Source organism: Musa acuminata, chromosome BXJ3-2, assembly GCF_036884655.1.
Source record: "Musa acuminata AAA Group cultivar baxijiao chromosome BXJ3-2, Cavendish_Baxijiao_AAA, whole genome shotgun sequence".
Lineage (NCBI taxonomy): Eukaryota > Viridiplantae > Streptophyta > Magnoliopsida > Zingiberales > Musaceae > Musa > Musa acuminata.
In genome coordinates this window covers 12,458,657-12,465,578 of record NC_088350.1, presented here as the reverse complement: position 1 = coordinate 12,465,578, position 6,922 = coordinate 12,458,657, and positions in this window count along the sequence as shown.

The window sequence follows — 6,922 nt, the reverse complement described above, 5'->3', positions numbered from 1 at the left end:
CGAATTTAAAGACATTTTCTAAGCTATTACAAAGTTCGTAAGTCAAGACTTCTTCCGGCGATCTTCCGACGGTCTTCCGATAAACTCTCGGAAACCATTCTACGGACTCCCGGCAAGCTCCTAGACTTCACGATTTGATCTTGGCGAGTTCCAATGAGCTTCTTTGGCAAGCTCTGATCTTTCTCGGTGAGCTCCGCGAACTTCCAACGAACCTTCTGGCGAGCTTCCAAAAAACCCTTCGGCAAGCTCCCTACTCATTCTCGGCTAGTTCCAGTAACATTCCCGACGAACCTTCGGACTTCCGTCGAACTCTCGAACTCGCAACAAATCCTTTGCGCTTGACTCCGACACTTTGTTTCACTTTTTGTCTTCGTCGTTATCGTAGTTAATCCTACACACATAAGCCAAAACTTTACTCCGATCTAGACAATTATTACAACGCGAATTGACATTTTGTTGCCCGGCACGTTATTGGTTAGCGCTTCGTCCGATTCTTCAGCGCATCGTCCTCTCTTGCGGCTTGTTGCCCAATCGACGGTTGACCTCCGCAACCCCGATATCCTTGGCGCAATTCCACTCTTGGCCTGATGCCCAACGTCCGAAGTCTTCTGCTATCCAATATCCTAACGTGATCTCCTCCGGCGCAACGTCAATTCCTCCTGTGTCAACTATCTAATCCTGATCAAGTAGACCTGCATCACTCAAAATGCTTTTAAACATCTAAACACAATCAATTAGTTTCATAATCAAAATCCGAGATTTAACACGTCTATGCTAGTGAGCTTAGAGAATTGAGATGGATCCCCGGTCATATGCCTTGAGCATCCACTATCAAGGTACCATCTCTTGCTCCTAGCTTGCGATGGTATAGGTTTCTACAAGAAAGGATGATTTTTAGGTACCCATTTGCTTTTGGGTGCCTCAAAAATAGATCTACATTGTTTATCATGTTGCATAGAATTTATCATGGTTCCCTTAGGAACCCAAATTAATTTGTTTAGACTAATTTTCTTGAATGGACAATAATGCGTTTTGTGTCCAAGTTTGCAACAAAAGTTGCATTTGTCTTGGTGTCGAACATGTAAGATGGGGCCTTTTATGAAGATGGTTGGATTTTGGTGAGGACTTCTCACAAATCCGATTCCACTTCTTTTGGGAACGTGACCCTTGTTTGCAAGGATCATGTTCAAGGACTTGCTACCAACCTCAAATTTCTTCAAGGTGTCCTTAAGTAGCAAGTTTTCCTTTTGGAGAGTTTCTAGATCATGGCATTTTATGCATGAACCTAAACTATCATGATATTCAGCTTTTAACTTATCGAAATTACAAGTAAGACTATCATGCTCCTTTTTTAGTAATTTGTATTTTCTACTAATAATCTTGCATTCATGAGGCCATGCTCAGAATTAAATGGTTGATGACATTAGGTGATGTTTCCTAAAATTTTATGAAACTAATTATGAAATTTTACAATAAGGAGAAACAGGTGACATTGCACGGGAAACGTGGGGGCGACATAACAACGATTTGCACACAATAAATGGAGAAGGTTTTATATAAAGCATGCAGCGGCTTTTTGGTACAACTTGAGCAACAAACTAAGGGAGAGCCAACAGAATTTGAAGATCCAAATCTACTTCCTTTGCTTGCTGAAGTTTCAAATATATTTGACGAACCGCGCAACCTACCTCTTACCCGTCGGCATGATCATTGTATAACGATTCTTCCAAGCAAATCTTCAGCAAATGCTCAGCCATATTAGTATCCACATCTCTAGAAGGATGAAATAGAAAGGATTGTAAAAGAGATGCTCAAAACAGGAGTTATTCAGCCAAGTTGCAACCTCTACTCTTCACCGGTGCTACTTGTACGCAAGAAGAACGGAACAAGGCGAATATGTGTTGATTACCGAGCTCTCAATGGCATAACCATCAAGGACAAATACCTTATTCCAATAGTAGATGAATTGCTAAATGAAAGAGAGCACAAATCTTCATAAAACTGGACCTTTGATCCGGGTATCATCAAATACGAGCGTGCGAAGAAGACATACCGAAAACCACCTTTTGAACACACAACAACCACTACGAATTTTTGCTTTCTTTAACAGAAAGTGGAATATCTTGGGCATATCATATCAGAGGAAGGTGTGGCAGTGGACCCCTTCTAAATTGGAGCAATGCAAAACTGGCCGACCCCGAGAAACATAAAATTGCTACATGGCTTTCTGGGTTTAACAGGCTACTACCGCAAGTTCATGAAAAACTATGGAAAGATCAATGCACCACTTACTTCCTTACTAGAAAAAGATGTCTTCAAATGGTTGGACAGAGCCTTCGCTTCCTTCGACAAACTTAAGGTAGCCATGACGACGACGCCGGTGCTAACATTACCAGATTTCAACCGACCCTTCATTATTGAGGCCGACACATTTGGAGTCAGAATTGGAGCCATTCTCATGCAAGATGGTCGACCACTCACATACACTAGCAAGACATTATCTCCCTCCCATCAAAATAAGTCAATATATGATAAGGAGATGCTCGCCATTGTGCGCGCAGCAATGAGGTGGAGACCCTACTTGATTGGTCGACGATTTTAAATTAAAATCGACCATAAAAGCTTCAAGTACTTTTTGGAGCGAAAGATATCATCCCCTGAGCAGCAAAAATGGGTAACAAAACTTCTTGGATTTGATTATGAAATAACTTACAAAAAGGGGAAAGAGAATATTCTTGCAAATGCGCTTTCGCAGCTACCCGAGCAAGCTGAAGTTTCGACCGTTTCACTTCCGACCAGCGACTTCCTTGAGGATATTAAGATAGAATGGCAGGAAGATTCAAAGACTAGTAAGATTATAAAAAAATTAGAGGAAGCACCAAACTCCGTGGCTCATTACAATTGGGACTCAAAAAAATTACACTATAAGGGACGCATTGTGCTTATGATAAATTCTACTTGCATCTGCACGAGCAGATTTTGGACAAAGTTATTCTATATGCAGGGTACTAAATTGAAAAGGAGTACGGTATATCACCCACAAATCGACGGCCAGACAAAAGTTGTAAATAGGTGCTTAGAGACAGCCTAAAGCCACCCGCCAAATATGACTATCTAAGGAGAACTCTAGACCTAGCCAAGTACCATTATTGATCAACAGATCGTGACTCGACGACGATGACCCACTATTTTCTAGTCATAGGTGCCCAGCAAGCCAATCACGTGAGTGATGGCACGTGTGATTTGATACAGAATCTTTTTGCTTATTATATTTTGGCGTATATCACTTTATAACTATTGCATAAATGCATATATATATTGTGATGTCCTTGGATTTGTGCAATGGGAATCGGATCGTGATGAGATCACGATAATGAGATCGATTCACCTTTAAACACATATCCTAAATAATCCCGGTCATAGGTTACTCGAGAGGGACATCGTGATAACCGGATAGACTGGTGTACTGTATACCCGTCCATATGATGGATGCAGCTGGTCTCATAGCTGCTCGTGTAGGGACACTAGAGATACAGTACAGGTGCTCATTAGAGAATGAGTTCACTGATTGATCCGCTTACGGAATGTTGGATGGTTGATGATGCCTTATTGTCAGACAGCGATTCCGTAGTCCTAGTGGTGTATCTGGTCCTTAGACTTGAGACACCAAGGATGTCCTGTATGAGTGCTCCACTCTTTGATACCAGACTTATAGGTTTGGCTGTCCCAGATCTAGTACAGCTGGTCATTGGGAGTGGTAGTCGATCTTACGAGGGCTATTGAGTGTCGATAGAGGATCATCCACTCTCGGCGTCATGAGAGGAATACCCCATGTGTTCTTGCTCAGACAAATCCCTGGCCAGGGTCATTCGGGTTGAGAGAGAAAGAGTTCTCCGGGAGAATCCGATTAGAGCGAGACTCGAGTAGAAACCGTATGGGTCTGACAGCACCATGCTCGATATACGGTCTCTGGGATATTAGATGGATGAGGGATTATAGGTACACGGTAACTGAGGACAGACAGGTCCAATGGATTGGATTCCCCTGTATCGTCTGGGGACTACGGCGTAGTGGCCTAGTACGTCCGTAGTCGATGAGTCGAGTGAATTATTACAGAGATAATAATTCACTGAGTTAGAAGGAGTTCTGACAGGTATGACTCACGGCCAGCTCGATATTGGGCCTAGAGGGTCACACACATATGGTAGGCATTGCGATGAGTAGAGGTTCAGATATGAGATATCCGACGGAGCCCTTGTCCTATTGGATGCAGATCCAATACCCATTAGGGGAGGACCCATTAGGGTTTGACAGGGGACCTCTATAAATAGGAGGGATTTAGAGCCTCATAGGCTAGAGTCTTTGCTTGCCTTTCCTATTCTCCTCTCCCTCTCCACCTCAGAGTAGGCCTGGAGTTTTGAGGAGCATCGTCGCAACCCTGCTGTGTGGATCACCGCTAGAGAGGAGGACGCTTGACCTCCTTCACCCTCTCCTAAGGATCTGCAAGAAAACAGGGATATACGATCTCCCTAGGTAACACAATCTCTATACGCAGTTTTGTGTTTTGCGGATTTTTTCGCACCAATCTTCGCACGACGACGAACATCTTTTTGGGAATCGGGGATTTTTGTTTTCTTGTTCTTCCGCTGCGCATATGATGTCGCCCCCAATGATTTCCCAACAGTGGTATCAGAGCCAGGTTGTTCGTGCGAATGATTGGTTTTGAACTGCGTGTGTTGTGTTTAGGAAGAATTTTGACGTCAAAATCGTTGACGCAAAAACAAGGAAGGGTAGCAACAGTTGCTGCCCTCGATCTGCGTGCGTGAAGCGCAGCCGAAGGCGGGCAGCACAGGGGCTGCGTCTGCAGCAGCCGGCCGGCGGCCTGCTTGCAGCAGGCTTGCTGCCGGCGGGGCTGGCAGCCCACGGGCAGAGGGGCCGCAGGGCAGCGGCGCGAGCCGCCGCAAGGAAGCGGCGCCTGCCGCCGCAGGGCAGCGGCGCCTACCGCCGCTACTCCCGCGGGCGAAACCCCCCCCACAAGGGCGGCCGCCCGGCGGGACAGCACCGCCTGCGGAGGCAGCGGCGCCCGAAGGGGGCGCCCACCCGCAGCGGCATCGCCGCTAGCGGGCGTGCCGCCTGCAGGCGAGGGCACTGCCCTCGCCCCGCCGCACAGGCCGCCGCCGGCAGGGTGGCGGCGGCGGCAGCAGCGAAAAGGGGAAAGGGCATTAGGGTTTTCTGGAAAAAAGACAATTTTGCCCCTCGGAATTTGAGAAATTCCAGTTTCTATCTTTTGTCCAAATTACAAAAATACCCTTAGGAATTGAGAAATTCCCTACATGTCCCTGATTTCAGAAAAATATTAATTAATTAAAAAGTTTAGTTGATTATTATTTTTATTATTATCTAGTAGTCCTACATGATGATGATTATTTATACATGTGATGTATGATGTGTGGACGGATGATCATGGACCGTGTGATGTGTGTACTTGTGATTATTATTATTGAGGTCTGCGAACCTCCATTATATTTCTCGTTTATTGTCGGGCCTGCGTGTCTATGATTAAGTTGTAATCACATGAGGAGGCGTAGCGGGAGCGTGGATGCGATAGCGGGACCCACGAGACGGACGATCGTGATGCATGGAGATGCATCAAGATGTCGACGGAACCGATGAGGACGAGATGGACGATCACAGGGCATGGAGATGCACCGTTGCACACATAGATCTTGATGTGAGTGATTAGGCCTACTGGCTCGGGCCTAATCATATTAGGTTGTGGTCCATGATCATCTGATGTGATTGCTTATACACATACTAGATATGTATATATATTTGCATGCGATGTAGATATATATTAAATATGTATATGTGTGACATGTCATATTAGGAGACCAAATTATAGAAACATCTCTCGATAATATTAAGTCGGTAAACGTGAGGCAATTAGATTGACCCACGTGGCCTTCCATCGTTATGAGTAGGAACCGATTCCCGGTGTAGGTTGAGTTGGTCGAGTCCCTCGAGACTCACCTATATTGCGATTCGCTATCTTGCTTACGACATAGAGATGTCACCGGTGACCTGAGGGCATGGTATGCTTGGTCAAGTCCCTCGAGGATATATCATCAAATCAGACTCATCTTGTAACGAAGGTGTTGACTTAACCGAGCATCATGGTTGGTCGAGTCCCTCGAGGCCATGGTGATTCGGAGGCCGAACAGGACGGGAATCACAAGGAGTTGTGATCGGCAAGAGTTGCCTACCTTTTAGGCTTAGTGTGATTGGTCGAGTCCCTCGAGGTTACACTAAGACGCTGATTGGATCCTGATCCCCACTAGAAGTCTGCCGGAGACTTCCGTTTTACGTGCTGAGGGTGTCGCGTGACTCGATAGTAAAATAGTGGGAGCATATTAAGATAGAAGTCCATATCTTGATAGTTTATTTCTTGTAAAATCTGCATGTTATTCATTTCTGCTACATCTTTATTTTCAGAAAATGTCGCTTTCAAATCCCTTACGTGGCATACTTGATGTCAACCGCCTCACTGGTCCAAATTATACGGATTGGCTCCGTAACTTGAGAATTATTCTCACAGCGGAGAAAATCGTGTACGTCCTTGATACAGTGATGCCTACGCCAGAAGAAGGGGCAAGCGAGGATGAGATCGCTCGCTACGTGAAGTATATTGATGACTCCACTCTTGCTCAGTGCTATATGTTGGGCTCTATGACTCCAGAGTTACAGAGACAACATGAAAAGATGGATGCCAGATCCATTCTCCTACATGTCCGTAAATTGTTTGAGGAACAGGGAAGGACTCAACGATATGAGATATCCAAGAGCCTTTTCCGCGCTAGGATGACTGAGGAGACACCGGTTCAGAACCATGTCCTAAAGATGATTGAGTGGATAGAGAAACTCA